The 17,021-nt window shown below is 40.2% G+C and overlaps 2 pseudogenes; one reads left to right on the top strand and one right to left on the bottom strand.

The window, feature by feature from the left end:
* The window catches only part of LOC119524361, a 52,084-nt pseudogene extending 36,518 nt beyond the window's left edge, over nucleotides 1-15,566 (top strand).
* On the bottom strand, nucleotides 5,526-6,428 carry LOC119511376 (annotated as a pseudogene).
* Nucleotides 15,567-17,021: the final 1,455 nt, after the last annotated feature.

Raw genomic sequence — 17,021 nt, 5'->3', positions numbered from 1 at the left:
GATAGGTCTCTTGCCTCAAAGGGCTCTCCTTACCATTGTGGAAACATACAACCCAGTGTGACAGGTGCTGCAGTGAAGGTGGTGGAGGACATAGTGGTGGAGAGAATACCGCAAACCTCTACTGGGAACAGATGGACTATAAATACATTAGAAGGAATACAGTACCATAACTGACACTCATTTCTTTTAGACTTAGCTATTTCTCAAATATAAGAAAACTCAAGGAATTTCCAAGAGAATTGAAAATATATGTTCATACAAAAACTTGAACATAAATGTTCATATTAGCATTAGTCATAGTAGCCAAAGAGTAGAAACAACCCAAATGTCTGTTGATTGATGAACGGATAAACAAAAATGTGGTATATCCATCCAATGGAATATTATTTGACAATAAAAAGGAATGAAGTACTGATAAATGCTACAACATGTATGAATTTTGGTGATATCATGTAGAGTGAAATAAGCTACATACAAAAGGACAAATATTGTATGATCTCACTTACATGAAATCATTAGAATATGCAAATTTATAGAGTCAGAAATTAGAATACAGGTTACCTGGGCGGGGGTGGGGGTGGGGAAAGAGTACAGAGTTTCTGTTTGGGGTGATGGAAGAGTTTTGGTAGTAGATAGTGGTGATGGATAGTACAACATTGTGAATGTTTTTAACACCACTGAATTGTATACTGGTGTACCTCATCTTATTGCACTTCTCAGATATTGTGTTTTTTGTTTGTTTGTTTTCCCACAAATTGAAGGTTTGTGGCAACCCTGCATCGAACAAGTCTATCAGTGCCATTTTTCCAACAGTATGTGCTCATTTCATGTCTCTGTCACATTTTGCTAATTCACATTTTGTTAATTCTCGTAATGTTTCAAACTTTTTCATTATTATATCTGTTATGGTCATCTGTGATCTTTGATGTTACTATTGTAATTGTTTTGGGACACCACGAACTGTGCCCATATAAGATGAGGAGAATATAATTGATAAATAATTATGTGTTCTGACTGCTCTGACTGGCTGTTCCCCAGTTCTCTCCCTTCATTGGGCCTCCCTATTCCCTGAGATACAAACAATATTGAAATGAGGCTAACTAATGACCCTGCAATGTCTTCAAGGTATTCAAGTGAAAGGAAGAGTTGCACGTCTCTCAGTTTAAATCAAAAGCTAGAAATGATTCTTAGTTAGGAAGGCGTGTTGAAAGCCGAAACAGGCCAATAGCTAGGCCTCTTGTGCCAGACAGTTAGCCAAGCTGTGAATGCAAAGGAAAAGTTCTTGAAAGAAATGAAAAGTGCTACCCTAGTGAACTCATGAATGATAAGAAAGTGTAACAGCCTTATTGCTGATATGGAGAAAGTTTTAGTGGTCTGGAGGGAAGATGAAAACAGCCACAGCCTAATCCAGTGCAAGGCCCTAACTTTCTTCAATTCTGTGAAGGCAGAGAGAGGTGAGGAAGCTGCAAAATAAAAATTTGAAGCTAGTAGAAGTTGGTTCATGAGGTTTAAGGATAAAAGCCATCTCCATAACATAAAAGTGCAAGATGAAGCATCAAGTGCTGATGTAGAAGCTGCAGCAAGTTATCCAGAAGATCTAGCTAAGATTATTGATGCAAGTGCCACACTAAACAATAGATTTTCACTGTAGATGAGATAGCCTTCTATTGGAAGAAGGCACTATATAGGACTTTCATAGCTAGAGAGGAAAAGTCAATGTCTGTCTTTAAAGTTTTGAAGGACAGGCTTACTCTCGTGTTAGGGGCTAAAGCACCTAGTGACTTTAAACTGAAGTTGATGTTCATTAACCATTCTGAAAATCCTAGGGCCCTTAAGAATTATGCTAAATTTAGTCTGCTGGCGCTCTACTAATAAAACAACAAAGCTTGGATGACAGCACATCTTTTTACAATACGGTTTACTGAATTTTCTTTTTTTTTTACTGTATTCATTTTTATATTTTGTTTATATTATGATGTACAATTTCAATGCTAATAATAGAAACTTTTTAGTATGTGTATTTAAAGCATAACAAAATAAAAGTATTTCGCAAAGGAATTCCATATTACAGTACTATTAAAATGTGGAGGCATATGATACTGCATTAGTGGGTTATAAACATAATACATTCATTTCAAAGAATAAACATTTAATGTAAATAACATTTTAGTTAAAATAAATAACACAGTAAATGTTAAGAGCAACACCTGAAGTATATGGATACAAGAAAGTGTTTTGTAATAGACACTATGAACAATGCTAAAGCATTCATGAAATGGCTGCAATATCTTGCTAAATTTACAATCATTGCACACTACTGAGCACTTGATTTATGTAAGGAAGTTCTTCATCCACCATTCCTGAGCTCAGCATACGAAACAAAGTTACCCAGCATTTTTCTTTCGGGAACTGGTGCCAATGTCTAAATAAGATTCAAAATCAGATCAGATTCCTAAAATCAATTCAAATATTTAACTGAATCAATACAAAGTTTACTTATAAACAGAAAAATAAAGAGAACATTTTATAGATGATTATAAAAATTAGAACTTAGTCATTTTCACAATTCTTTGAAATGATCCCATTCAAAATTAAAATTTGGTTTTTACATAGTGATTTCTTCATAAGAAATGTGAACACTTACGCTGCAAAAATGATATACCATCCAAAACAAAGTTTCCACATTTAGAAAATGATCAGGGATTTCCCTGATCATTAAATTCTTCCCAGCTATTTCTTTCTAGCAGATAGATTCACTAAGACAAAAAGCTAAAATCTTTGCTTAAAAGTCACTGTGAGGGCTTAAGCTAATGAATTTTAGATCCATGTATTTTTTAAAATACATTTTTGTTGTGATATTTAACCTATATACATAACAGTGATAACTTTCAAAGTACGGTTTAAGAAGTAGTTAGAGAGCAAATTTCAAAGAATGTTATGGGTTACGGTTCCACAGTTTCAGTTATTTCCTTATTGTGAAATATAAGATATATATACAGAAAGGTGATAACTTTCAAAGTACAATTTAATGAGTAGCTACAGAGTAAATTTCAAAGAATGTTATGGGTTAGAGTTCCACCATTTCAGTTATTTCCTTCTAGCTATTCTAATACCCTAGTATCTAAAAAAAAAAAGGATTATATAAAGATTCAGTATTCATAATCCTTTGTTAAATCCTGCCTTGTCTGTTGCAGCACCTTCCTCTTGTTTAATCACTTTCTCGATCTTCAGGGGTGTCTAGGCAGAGACGGCCCTAACTTGTTCATGTTGAAAAAGGGTGTCGACATTATGGGGAAGGGGCTGCATCTGGTTGTTGTTCTTAAAGAGGTTGTTGCCTCTGGGTTTTAGGACTTGTCTGGCATGGGAACACTCTGTGGATTTAAGTTTCTGAGAGATAAACTTAGTGAGTGAAACTTTTATAGAATCTCAGATACGGTGTTTTGGGACTACTGTTGGTTAGGCCTTAGATACTGTAGATTCATGTATTTTTAAAGATTGCAAGAAAAAGAATATCTGTTACATGTACAGAACATTTAATCTCAATCAATTTTATTACATTTAAATCTCCATGACACTAATAGTCAACAAAAAAATTTCTACTGATACTTCTGGAGTTAAATCTATGGTTGTCCATGGGAAAAACAAAGCATTCAGTCATCAAATAAATGACCAACTAGATTTACTTTGCCTATCCCAAGATACAATTATGAGGCATATGATAATAACGCATTTGTGGGTTTTAAACACAATACATTCATTTTAAAGAATAAACGTTTAATGTGAATAACATTTTGTTATTCAGAAACCATACGTAACTGATTAAATTTTGGGGGAAGAAAGATGACACTGCTTGCCTTTTATACATTTTTGAAGTTTACATTCAAAAGTATTCAAATGATTGCAAGAAAGACATTTTGTGTATGTATGAAAAATCAAACCCAGCAGTTATATCAGCTAAGGGTAGGTGTTCTCTGAACAAGATGTTCTCATGTTGGCAGGATAATGGGTCCCAAGGTTTTAAGATGGCATGGAGTCCTTTACAAGTGACTACCTCACGGCCTTTTGGCTTCACAATTCTGTGAGGAACTGATCATCACAAACATGAAGGCATTCAGGGAAAACCCATCTCCACAACTGCATTTACTAAACTCGGTCCATTCCTTGAACTTAATAAAGCTTTGTCTCTGTTATCTTTGTGCACGATTACAGTACCTCACTTAAAATCTTCTTAACAGAAATGTTAACTTCACAAAATTCTGGCTCTAGTAATGGCCAGTTTTCATTTCTTTAAACGTATTCGTAATTTACAGTCTCATCAAATGAATTGAAACTGATCAACATTCACGGGTTTAGTATGACACACATCCTTTCTTCCTCTATCACAAGACAAAATACACTCATAGAGGGTGGCCCAAATTTTAAAAAGTTTTAAAAAAAGTTTTTCAATTCAGGAAAAGTATTGGTATTCCAGATATCTTTTAAAAGGGTATTATATTCTCAGAAAATCTGAAACATTAATGGATCAAATGCACATACAAAATAAATAAGAAAGCAACTGGAAGAATATAAAAAAAAATTCTGAAGGAGACCAATCAGTACTTCAATAAAACCTATGATTAAAAACATGTGCTTACACTATAGTGGACAGTTGTGAGTGAGAATACATGTAGGTTTATACAGAAATCAAAATGTAGTACTGCAAAATTATTTAAAGAATATTTTTTCAAATGTATAAATAATAATAAAAACACACAAAAAAGGCTTGGATTTGTGTAACTTTAAAAATTACTGTCACACCAGTCAAACAAATTTTTAAACACTTTTTAAATGGATTAATTTATACCATTTTAATGCAAAGAGAATATCAGAAATATTAAAACAAAACAAAACAAAAACTCTTTGGTGTCTGACTCACATTTTGCCCCCAAACTTTTTCACATTTAACAGTTGCACTTTGAAGGTATAAGCTAAGAATTTTGAATGTTTCTCAAATAGTTTATGTCTACATTTATCTTAATTATTATATTTGAAAACTACAATGCTAAGAACTAAATCACATATTTCAAACTTTAAAAAATAAAATAATCACAAAAGGTCACAATAGTGTTCATCTCAAATGTCCATTAATGATATAAAAGCAAATGAGTCACATGTTCTGATACTCTTCCTCAGGTTGTGAGACTCTGCTGCTGTGTACCAAGCCAAATGCTCCACATTTGGCACTGAGAGTCTATCTGAACACCATTTTATCCCAAAATCCAAATAATCATAAAAAACTTTAGTCATAAAAACCATCATGTTTCATTTACTCTCCTAAGATGCTTTGATTCTTCCAAAGTCATTTGTGGTTTGCAAGAAGGTGACTTTAATTGGTACAAAATGAAGCTTATATGAAAACTGGTAAAGGATTCAAAGCACATTAGCTCTGAAATATTAATTTTAACACCCAGACAAAAATGAGAATATGATTTACACAAAAATACTTTAAATTATATCGGTTATGTTCTTCATGATCTTCCATGTGTTTACCTGCTTGCAGTGCACGCGTGCATCCTCTTTGCTACGTCATAAACATAGGTGATGTCTGGTCACTTCTCTGGATTCAGGTTGATGCATGTATTAACAGCAGTAGTTTCTCTGAATAGTGATCTGAAGGAAAAGGTGGTAGTCACACTGTTCTGTCTTCTTACCCAGAGAGTATGAATTCATTTTATCATCACAGAAAGGACTCTAATGCAGCCATCACATACAGTAGACAGCCAAGAGACCAGATGCCAGATTTGAAGTTGTATCCATTTTCAGGTATTCTCTCTGGAGACATGTATTAAGATATACCCACTAAAGAATGTTCAGCTGTGGTTCTGAAGCTGAAAAACTGGCCTAGTCCAAGATCTCCAAGTTTTACCACCCCACTGGCTATAATGAACACATTAGCTGGTTTTGTATCTCTGTGCACGACTCATCGAGAATGCATATGTTTCAGTGCACTGCAGGGCTGAAGAAAGTACTTCCAAACTGTTCTTTCAGGAATTAACCTCTTTTGTTTCTTAAAATGCTTTATCATTCAGGATAGATCACCAGCTTCTGCTGGTTCCAAAAATTTGTTTAGTTCATTATCTTCAATGAATGACTCGCAATATTTAATTACATTTGGAATGATTGAGTTGCTTAAAGAGCTCTATTTCTTTGATGCAATCAGAACTTTCTTTGGCATCCATTAAATCAAATATCTGTACTTTCTACAAAGCTACTGGTATTCCATCCAAGAGACGGGCTGCACCATAAACTTTACTAAATTGTCCACAACCAATTTTCTTTTCTATCTGAGAGTTGGCTAAGGTTTTATAGCCCATATCTAGTTGTAAGGCCTTCTGTTGTTGGAACTGAGGAACAGGTGGCCCTTGCATTCCTTGTGATTGCTCATCCATTGTCAGAAGCAACAGGAACTGCAGAACTCAGGAAGTTGGGAGTATTCTGTTCTCCTGCCTGCTGAGGGATGTGGGGCAGGCAGATGCTGCTGTGGAGAGGCCCACTGGGCCAGGGGCTGTTGCTGTGAGGCCCAGATCCAATAGGCCACCTCCTGCCATGCCACCCTCGCAGATGCTGCATTCCCAGGCACCCACTCTGTACATAGCGAGGTGTGGCCTGAGTGCGGGCCTAGTGGCAGCCCACCCTCCCATGGCTCCTCTTCCTCCTCCATTAGCTACTACTGTTAGGACTGTATACATCCCAGCCAGTTTACTGAATATTTTAAGCCCACTGTTGAGACCTACTGCTCAGAAAAAAAAGATTCAAATTACTATTGCTCATTGATAATGCACCTGGTCACCCAAGAGCTTTGATGGAGATGTATAACTAGAGGAATGTTTCTTTCATACTGCTAACACAATATCCGTTCTGCAGCCTGTGGATCAAGGAGTAATTTTGACTTTCAAGTCTTATTATTTAAGACTACATTTTGTAAGGCTATTGCTGCCATAGATAATGATTCCTCTGATGGATCTTGGCAAAGTAAATTGAGAGCCTTCTGGAACAGATTCGCCATTCCAGATGCCATTAAAAACATTCATGATTTATGGGAGGAGGTCAAAATATCAACCTTAACAGGAGTTTGGAAGAAGTTGATTTCAATCTTCTTGGAATCTTTGAGGGATTCAAGATTTCAGTGGAGAAAGTAACCTCGGATGTGGTAGAAATAGCAAGAGAACTAGAATTAGAAGTGGAGCCTGAAGATGTGACCGAATTGGAAGTGGAGCCTGAAGATGTGACAATCAAACTTGAAAGGATGAGGAGTTGCTTTTTATGGATGAGCAAAGAAAGTGGCTTCTTGAGACAGAATGTACTCCTGGTGAAGCGGCTATGAACATTGTTGAAATGACAACAAAGGATTTAGAATATTACATGAACTTAGTTGATAAAGCAGCAGCAAGGTTTGAGAGGGTTGACTCCAATTTTGAAAGAAGTTCTGTGGGTAAGAAATTTTTTGTGAAAGGAAGAGTCAATCGATGTGGCAACTTCATTGTTGACTTATTTTAAGAAATTGCCACAGCCATTCCTGCCTTCAGCAACCACCACCCTGATCAGTCAGCAGCCATCAACAAGGAGGCAAGACCCTCCACCAGAAAAGAGATTATGACTTACTGAATGCTCACATGATGGTTAGCATTTTTTAGCAATAAAGTATTTTTAAATTAAGGTATGTGCATTATTTTTTAAACGTAATGCTATTACACACTTAATAGACTGCACTGTAGTGTAAAGATAATTTTTATATGCACTGGGAAACAAACTAAAATATTTGTGTGACTCACTTTATTGCAATATTCACTTTACTGTAGGGGTCTGGAACCAAACTTGCAGTATCTCTGAGGTATGACTGTTCTTGAAAGTGGTTAAAATGAGAAATTTTAGGTTGTATATATATTACCAGAATAAAAATGTAAAAAACCATAAAACTGTACAGTACAAAGAATGAACCCTAATGTAAACTATGGACTACTGTTAATATAGTAATATTTGTTCATTAATTGTGACAAATGTACCACACTAATGCAAAACATTAAGAATAGGGAAAACTGTGTATGAGGTGTTCCAACTCGGTTCAGCCCCAAGATTGAAGAACACACCAAGCATGGAGTTAGACAAGAGTTTAATGGGACTTACAGACAGGAGAGTTGGTTCCATGGTGGCAGCCGGCAGGGAAAGATGGATGTTAATGCTCTGCAAAGAGCTGGGGGTTCCAGGGGGTGATTTATAAGAGTTTAGGACAAAGACATTCCATAGGGTTTGAGAACAGAGTTTCAGCAGGGTCTTGTGATGCAGGGGTGTGGAGATTTTTTATCAACGGTGATCAGGGGAGGGGAGTTTCAATGCTTTGTTTAGGATACCATTGGTACATTCTTTCCCACTGTGAGGAGGTCTGATGACATTTAATGTCAGTCCTGGTCAAGTAGGCAGCTATGCACAATAACTCACTTTCACTATTGGGGTGGGGGGGACTTGGGTCCCAACATGAGGTGAGGACCGACATTTGAACTCAGTATGTGCTGCATGATTTTTCTGGAAACCTACAGCTGCTCTAATAAAAATAATAATAAAAAGGGAACGAAGTATTGGCAAATGCTACAATGTGGATGAACCTTGTGAAAGAAGCCAGATAAAAAGGCCACATGTATGATTCCATTTATATGAAATGTCTGGACTAGATAAATCTATATACAGAGAAGGTAGATTAGTGGTTGCCAGGGGATGGGGGAGGGAGGAATTGAGACCGAGTGCTAATAGGTATGGGGTTTCTGTTTTGGGGTGCTGGAAATGTTCTGGAATTAGTAGTGATGGTTGTACAACACAGTGAATATAATAAAAACTACTTCTAAATGGTGAATTTTGTGTTATGTGAATTATATCACAGTTTAAAACAACTCCAGGTATTAATCAATTATGTTGTGATGTAATAAGTTACCTTGAGGCAGAAAACCTGGGTCATATGCATTTGCTGAGTCCTGTTTACCCTCTATCTCTAGAATCTGGAGATGCTATGTTTCCTTAGGTTGCTGTGAAGATTGACTAAGAATATGTATTGGTAGACCTAACTAAGAAGACACAAGCTTTTCTATTATTATGGTTATGATATGGTTGTCAGTGCTTTTACCAAGCAGCTTTTGTGCATGTTGCTGTCTGTTGAGGCCCTCCAGGAGGATCCCGCAGTCCTGGCAAAAGGCTGAGGGATTTCCCCTCCACCTGATCCTGGAGCCAAGCCTGGTCCTGGGCAAAACCCAGAAATATGTCCTTCCTGCCTCCGTTTTCTGGCCTGTCGTCTTTTGGGCTATAATTTCAGTATCTCTTCCATCTGCCTCTCCTCCCAAGTGATCCCTGTTTTCCTGCTGCACATCCTGTCAGGGAAGAGAAGGAGTTCATCACCTTAACCATGTTGGTGGGGAGTGACCCTTTTTAACTGTATTTGTATCCTAAAAGAAGACCAAAGCAGCCCAGAGGGCAGAACCTTCGGACCCCATGGAAAGGGAGGGTGGGGAGAAGTTATTTTGAAGCAGCGGCGCCTTCCTGGGCATCCCTGAAACCAGCCCCGTGCGGGCCCAGCTTTTCTCCTTATCCCAAGATCAGCGCTGCTTGGCCTGTGCTCACTGCTGCCCCTGCCACACCATCTGGAAGAGGAAATGAGGAAACTGGTTTCAGTGTCTTGCCCTCACAGGATTAGGTTAAAATGGAGGCCACAGCAGCACAAGCAGAAGCAGCGCTGATGGCAGCAGGGGTGCCATCAGGACACTAATGAATCACTGCTGGGCCTGGTTCTCTCTCTGACTCAGCCTGAAACTCCTTTTTGTGAACAGGAACCAGTAACCAGTGAAGTCAAAGCTTATATGAGTGTTTTTTGAGCTTTTATCTGTAAAACAAGAAGTGAAACCATTCGACAAGCTTCTCGGTCTTCTTGGATGCAGAGGGATGAGCTAGCTGCATGCCGAGGGGAATTGTGAGCTAGGGCTCTTGTTTCTTATGAAATTGAAAAATTGTACAGGAGTTTACAAAAACAGGAAGCTGGCAACGAGAGCAATTGGAATTATGCAAATTAAGCAGTCCGTTTGGAATGCAGGTGGGAGTCTGCCTGTGGGAAAGACTGGAGAATGAGTCAGAAAAGGAGCAGCCAGGTTACGAGGCCCTGGTACTGCACAGGGGAAGAAGGTAGGAGACAGGCGGTGGGGCATGGTGGGTGTGATGCCATCGCTACCCTGGCTCTCTCCACCTAAGAGGGTACTAAGGAACAGCAAGCAGCAAGGGCAGAGGGGAAGAAAGGCTCTCTCTGGATACAATCAGAGAGCATTAAGATGCTTGCTTTGCTCCAGGACAGATTTACATGTTCTTGTGGCTATAAGGGATGGAGCAGCCTGAGCTCTGGAGCTCCCTTACAGTCCAGAGAGGCTAGAAGGCTTGAGCACACTGCCAGCTGCTGAGGGGGCTGGGAACCCACGCTGTGACCCGTGTCCCCTCCAGGAAGGGGTGATGGGAGCACCCTGATTTAGATCAGTGATTCACAAACTTTTGGGAGTGGAGCCACTTTGTCACAGCTTGTTGTTCTGAGGTGTATTCTTTTCCCTATCCTTTAAAAGTGCTGTTAGCTTTAAAAAATGACTTTGTCTTAAATGTTCAAATTAAAAATTTCCTGGTTTTTGAAACTTCTAAGAAGGATAGTCTTCTGAGGTATTGCAATATTAGGACTGGGACTCTCTCTGCTATTTACCGTAAGCTCTTAAGGGTGAAGGGAAGGCTTTGGACTGATAAGAAGAAGGAGTTGCCATAGGAGTATCTTTGCTTGCTTACTCTTCCGCACTCTAGGAAATGTCTACTTCTGGTGATGTTTGATAAAATGTTCTTTTCCCAGACTCATTACTAATCAAAATAGAGTTTTTACTTCTAATCTATTTCCTCTAGAGTCTGTCATTTCATTCTGCCGTCGAGTTAAATTCCTAAAACAGATTTGATGATATCACCTCCCTTCCTCAACAATTTTCAGGGGCTCCCCACTACTTACATCAAGTCCAACATCTTAGCATGGGGCATGGAAGACCTTTCATGACTTAACCCTGTGCTACCTTTCCAGTTTCAACATCTTTTACAACCTTCCATGTACTCATAATTGCTGCTATACCTGACTTTGGGTCATTTCTTGAATGTCAAGAAATAGAAAAGCTTAGCTTAAATGGGCTTATACAGTATAGGGATTTATTAGCTCCTGGATAAAAAAAAAAGTCAAGTGTCAGGGTGTTTCAGGTAAGGCTTGATCCAGCAGCTCAACCCTAATGACCTAGTTTCTTTCTGTCTGATTCTCATGGTCTTGAGATGGTTGACAGCAGCTCTTGGGCTTTGTTTTTCTTTGTTCCTGTCTCCAAAGAAAGAGAGAACATCTTTGTCCCAGCATTTGTAGCTGACCTTCAATCTGATTAGACGTGTTTATGTCAGATGTCTATCCCTGAATCAGTCAATGCCTGTGGTCAGTGGGATGGAATGTACTGACTGGTTTGCCTGCTGCAAGGTTTTTCCCCCTTACAAAAGGGGTTCCCCAGAACTGTATGGATCTTCTAAATGGGCATTGGGGTATCAGGAAGGAGGAAGGAGGGCTGGAACATGAGGAAGTATCCAGCATTTATTTACTCCACACCACCTACACCTTTACATCTTGGTCTTCCCTCCTGCTTCTTTCTGGAATATACCACCTGCTTCCACTGATCACAGTCCGACTGATGTTTCAAAGCCTTGCTCAAGTGCCACCTCTACTGCCACGCCTTTTCTAGGTCTAGTGAGACTGATGCTTCTTTCATTCTTCTACTCCTCAGAGAACACTGCTTTTGTCTCTTGTGTGACTACATTTATTAAGTCTGCTTTACATGACATCTAATTGTTTATAAGTGATGCCTCCATTGAACACAAGGACCTAGAGGAAGGGGAATTCATACTTTGCTCATTGTAGGGGCTTAAGAGTGTTGAGTAAATGGTCATAGTTAATAACAATAGATATCATTGCTGAAAGTTTACTGTGTGAAAGGCATTTACAGACTCTTTTCACATAATTTATTTAATTCATTTAATCTTGGCAACAACATGATGAGATAGATACTATTATAATCATTCCCAATTTACAATGAGGAAATGGGTGAATTGCTCCAGGTCATATAGCAGATGGTGGCATAGGGGTTGAACCTAGTTTTTTGCTACTCCAGTGTTCGTGTTCTTAAGCATTAGGTTACAGTGCTTTATACAGAAATTTGTGACGAGATACTTTCCTGGAAGGTGAGTCCCTGGCAAAGGTGGACTCTCTGAAGGGAAGATTGGAGGAAGGTAAGGGAGAGGCACACATGAGCTTGGGGATTTAAAAGAAACCAGAGGGTTGTGTGGAGGAAACTGGTGGAGGGCAGCTGAGCAGAGAAACCTCTGGGACTTGTTCAGGACAGTTTGCCAAGGAAGGATCTTCAGCCTTCAAGATACCACTTTCAGGTAGAACCCAGTGGTGCCGCTTCGTGGCCAGACACTGAGGCCCCTGCTTCCTTGTAGCCCTCAGAAACTGAGGGCATCAAGCCATTTTATCGGCCTGAGGAGATGGAAATTAGGGGCCCAAACAAGCCTCTGCTAGATAACATGAATGGTGTGAGACTGGAACCCAGAAATTACCTATGAGAATGTAGCTGACCCATGGAGAGTCTCTCCCCATGGAAGCTCTATGTGAAGAAAGGCAGCCTTTGGAGCAGAAAGTCCAGATCTCCTGAAAGGCAGCTGCACTGCAGCAGTAGTTGGGAATCTCTTACTTGGAGGCTTGTCTATTTCTTCATAGCTACATACCACTTTACCTGCTTTCAGAGACTCCTGGCTTGAGTGGACAGAAGGAAAAGGCTTTCTCCTGGTCTAGGTGATTTTGTACTAGCCTACCCTGCCCAATTCCGGGAAGGAGATAGTCAGGGGAGGGGCGGGCGTGAGCTGGGTGAATGGCTTCCAGTAATTGCTGAGGAACCCCTTGCTTATATTCCCTGCTAAGTTCTACATAAACAATTAGTTGAAAAACACTGTCTCTTTTTCAGAGTCTTTACCGCTGGGTGTTTTCAGGAGCAATTTAAACATTGGCATTCCTAAAGGGAAAGCTTTTATCCCTTCTCCAACCACTAAAAGGAAAGGGTGGATTTAAAAACCATATGAATGGTGAGGAACAGAGCCACAGAGACATAAAAAGTGGAGGGAAAGATAAAATGGATGATGGAAGTATGTGAATTGACAGGGGGTAGCTCAAGGGATGAGATGATGGGACAGGAACTGCAGAGGATGAAGGGTGAGGAGGAAGAAACAGCTGGGTGCCAACCTTAGAAGAGCAGGAGAAACACATCTTTCTAAGGCAAACAGCTCCCCTGGGGAGACAGATTCTGGGGCGGAGGAAATCTGGGAGACTTCTGCAAGGATGAAGTCACTACACTTTGGGGAGAAAGATGCAAAAAAGATGGCCTTTATTTTTTGCTAAAATCTAGACACTTTAACATTTGTTAAGCAGAGGCTGAGAAATAAACCTCAGACTTGTTTGAAAGCCAGGATCACAGCACATTTAGCTTCTTTCTCCCTGGTTTATCTTTTGGCTCTTAATTCCTTTGTCATTTTCTCCTTTGTTTCTTTCTGCAGTCCCTTTGTCTCTCTCCCCTCCTTTTCTTTCCTTCCTCCTTTCATTTTGACAGAAAGGGCAGCTTGGACTTGGCGTCCAAAGTCTCTGGCTCCAACCCTGACAAAGCTTAGCTGCCCCAGAGCCCCACAGCTGGGTTGGGAGCCCCACAGGGTCTCCTAATGCTGAGGTTAGAGGCTGGACCTCCCAGCTCCCAAAAGGGCACATGCTGGGCTGTCAGGGGAAGCCTGTGTGGAAGACTGCAGCAGCTGAGCGGCTGTTTACAGCCTAGCGGCCCTGGCTAGGCTCCTCCGTGTCCACCCCTGCACAGGGCTGGGTCCACCCTCCTAATCTTATCCTCACACAACCCTGACACAACCGCACACGGGAGCATGGCATTTAATAAGGGGAGTTGGAGTGCGGTCCTCCCACAAGGAGAGGAGAGCAGGAGACTCTCCCCTATTGAAAACACAGCTGTTGCAGAGGAGATAGACAGGAAAACCCAGCTCCGCCCTCTGGCAGAGGCTGCCCCGCAGGAGTGCCAATGACTCTGAAATAAAGACCCAGCCCAGCAGGCACAAACACGCCTGCCTGGGCCCTGGCTGCCGCCACAGCAACCATTAGGCGCTAAGGCCTCCCGTGGCTGCCAGCTCCAGGAGGGTGGGGCACAGGGAGCCCAGGAGCCCTTGTCAGTCCTGGGGAGGCAAACAAGCACTCTCTTATCCAGCAGGAGTCCCCTTTTACAAGAAGGGGGAAGAGTACCAAGGTGGCCTGTTGTAGTGGGGGGGTTGAAGACTAGATGTCACAAAACCTGGTTTAATTATGAGTGGTATGAACTTATTTAAATTACTTGCTCTCTTCTAGACTCGGTTTCTCCATCTGAAAAATAGAAATAGTACTTGCTCTGCTTACTAAATAGTTTATTTTGAGGATTATGCAGTTAAATGTGATGCCTCCTTTAGTTAGAATCTGGGTTCAAACCCTGCTATTGCCACATTAGCCTACCTTGGCTTCTGTTTTTTCATCTAAGAGGAATAATAACAGTATTTACCTCTTAGGGACATGTTGATGCTGGAGTGAGCTTAGTGCAGTGTCTGGTTTATGTTACTTTTTGTCATTATCAAATGGGACAATTTTTTGGAAGCATTTTGCAAACTATAGTGTGTTCTTTAAAAATGTAGGACAGCTTTACCGCATCTACTGTGAGAATGAAGACCATTCTCAGCAACCAGACTGTCGACATTCCAGAAAATGTCAACATCATGCTGAAGGGCCCCCAAGGAACCCTGTGGAGGGACTTCAATCACATCAATGTCGACCTCAGTCTACTTGGGAAAAAGAAGGAGAGGCTTCGGGTCAAATGGTGGGTAAACAGAAAAGAGCCGGCTACAGTTCACACTATCTGTAGTCATTCACAGAACACGATCAAGGTTGTCACACTAGGCTTCCCTTACAAGATAAGGTCTGTGTACGCTCACTTCCTATCAACTTTGTTATTCAGGAGAGTGGGTCCCTGATTGAAATCCGAAATTTCTTGGGTGAAAAATATATCTGCAGGGTTCGGATGAGGCCAGGTGTTGCCTGTTCAGTATCTCAGGCCCAGAAAGATGAGTTAATTCTTGAAAGAAATGACATTGAACTTGTATCAAATTCAGCTGCTTTGATTCAGCCAGCAAAAACAGTTAAAAACAAGGATATAAGAAAATTTTTGGATGCTATCTATGTCTCTGAAAAAGGAACAGTTCAGCAGGCTGATGAATAAGATCTAAGAGTTGTGCAGCAATGGAAACAAGATGCCAGACCTATTTGTGATTTTAAAAATGCAATAGAATTCATCTGCTAAAAAAAATAATGTAGGACATTGTGCTGGTTTGGTTGTATAATGTCCCCCAAAATGCCATGTTCTTTGATGCAATCTTCTGTGGGCAGATGTATTATTGTTGACTGAGTTGGAATCTTTGGGTTGGGTTGTTTCCATGGAGATGTGACCCACCGAACTGTGGTGAATATCTTTGATTGGATTATTTCCGTGGAGGTGTAGCTCTACCCATTCAGCATGGGTCTTGATTGGTTACTTGAGTACTTTAAAAAGAGCCACACAGGCCCAGAGCAGCTTAGAGAGAAATTTTGAAGATGGCGGTTGAAAGCTGACACTGACATTTTGGAGAACGCCATTTTGAAACAACCTGGGAGCAAAGGAAGAAGACGCTAGCTACATGCCTCCCCAGACAATAGAGGTGTTCCAGACACCAATGGCCATTCTTCAGTGAAGGTACCCTATTGCTGATGCCTTAGCTTGGATACTTTAATAGCTTTAAGACTGTAACTTTGTAATCAAATAAACAGCCTTTATAAAAGCCAATCCATTTCTGGTATTTTGCATAACGGTAGCATTAGCAAACCGGAACAGACATTATTATTATGTAGACTGGTTGAAGCAACATTTTGTAAAGGAATGCCCCTTCCAATTTCCTTTCCCCCTGAGAAAGTTCCCCCTTTCCTCCTGTGGTCCTTTGGAGGCTTCAGCAGGAGATTCCTCTTATGGTGAGACACTCACTCTGCTTCCTCTCCCCTCCTTTCTGTCAGTCCAAATCCCATTTTTCCTTTACAACCCAGCTCAAGTTCTCCAAGAGATCTTTTGTTACCAATCCAACTCCACCTTGATCTTCCTCTGAGTTCTCCCACTACTTAGTAGTAACTAGTCCTACCATGCCAGTGTTTATAGATTCAGACTATTAGAGTTCAAAGCCCACATGTGAGCCCTGTTGCCACGGGTAAGTTGCAAAATGCAGAATAATGGTAACTACCTCATTGGGTTATGAGGAGCTGATGAGACTGTATTCCTGAAGTGGTCAGCATGATGCTTGGTACATTGTAAGTGCTCAGTCGAGTTTCATTATGATTTTTATGTGGCTGGCTGTTTGTTTACATATGAATATTTTTGCCTCCCTATCTTGAGTGTAAGCTCTTTAGAAGCAGGTTAAATCTTCTGTTTTCTCACCATATCATGACTCATAGTGTACATGCATTGAATACTTAATAAATATCTTGAATACATTTTCTTCCCATTTTGGTTAACTAGTCTGCAAATTTGCAGAATGATGCTACTTCACAATGATGCCATATTACTTTTCTACATTTTTATAGAGAAGAGAACTCATATTTATTGAATACATATTATGTATAAGGCATTTGTGCTGGGCATTTTAAACATTATTTCATTTAACTTGCATAAGAAATTCAAATCCCAGGGGGCAGGTGTAACCATCCCCATTTTACCAATGAGAAAACTAGGGCTCAAAGACATTGAATAAGTTGACCGTGATTACACGGCTGCCAGGATTGGAATTCAACCTCAGGTCTGTTTGACTCCAAG

The sequence above is a fragment of the Choloepus didactylus genome, chromosome 2, assembly GCF_015220235.1.
Source record: "Choloepus didactylus isolate mChoDid1 chromosome 2, mChoDid1.pri, whole genome shotgun sequence".
NCBI classification, from domain to species: domain Eukaryota; kingdom Metazoa; phylum Chordata; class Mammalia; order Pilosa; family Megalonychidae; genus Choloepus; species Choloepus didactylus.
This window is presented reverse-complemented; position numbering and strand designations above follow the sequence as displayed.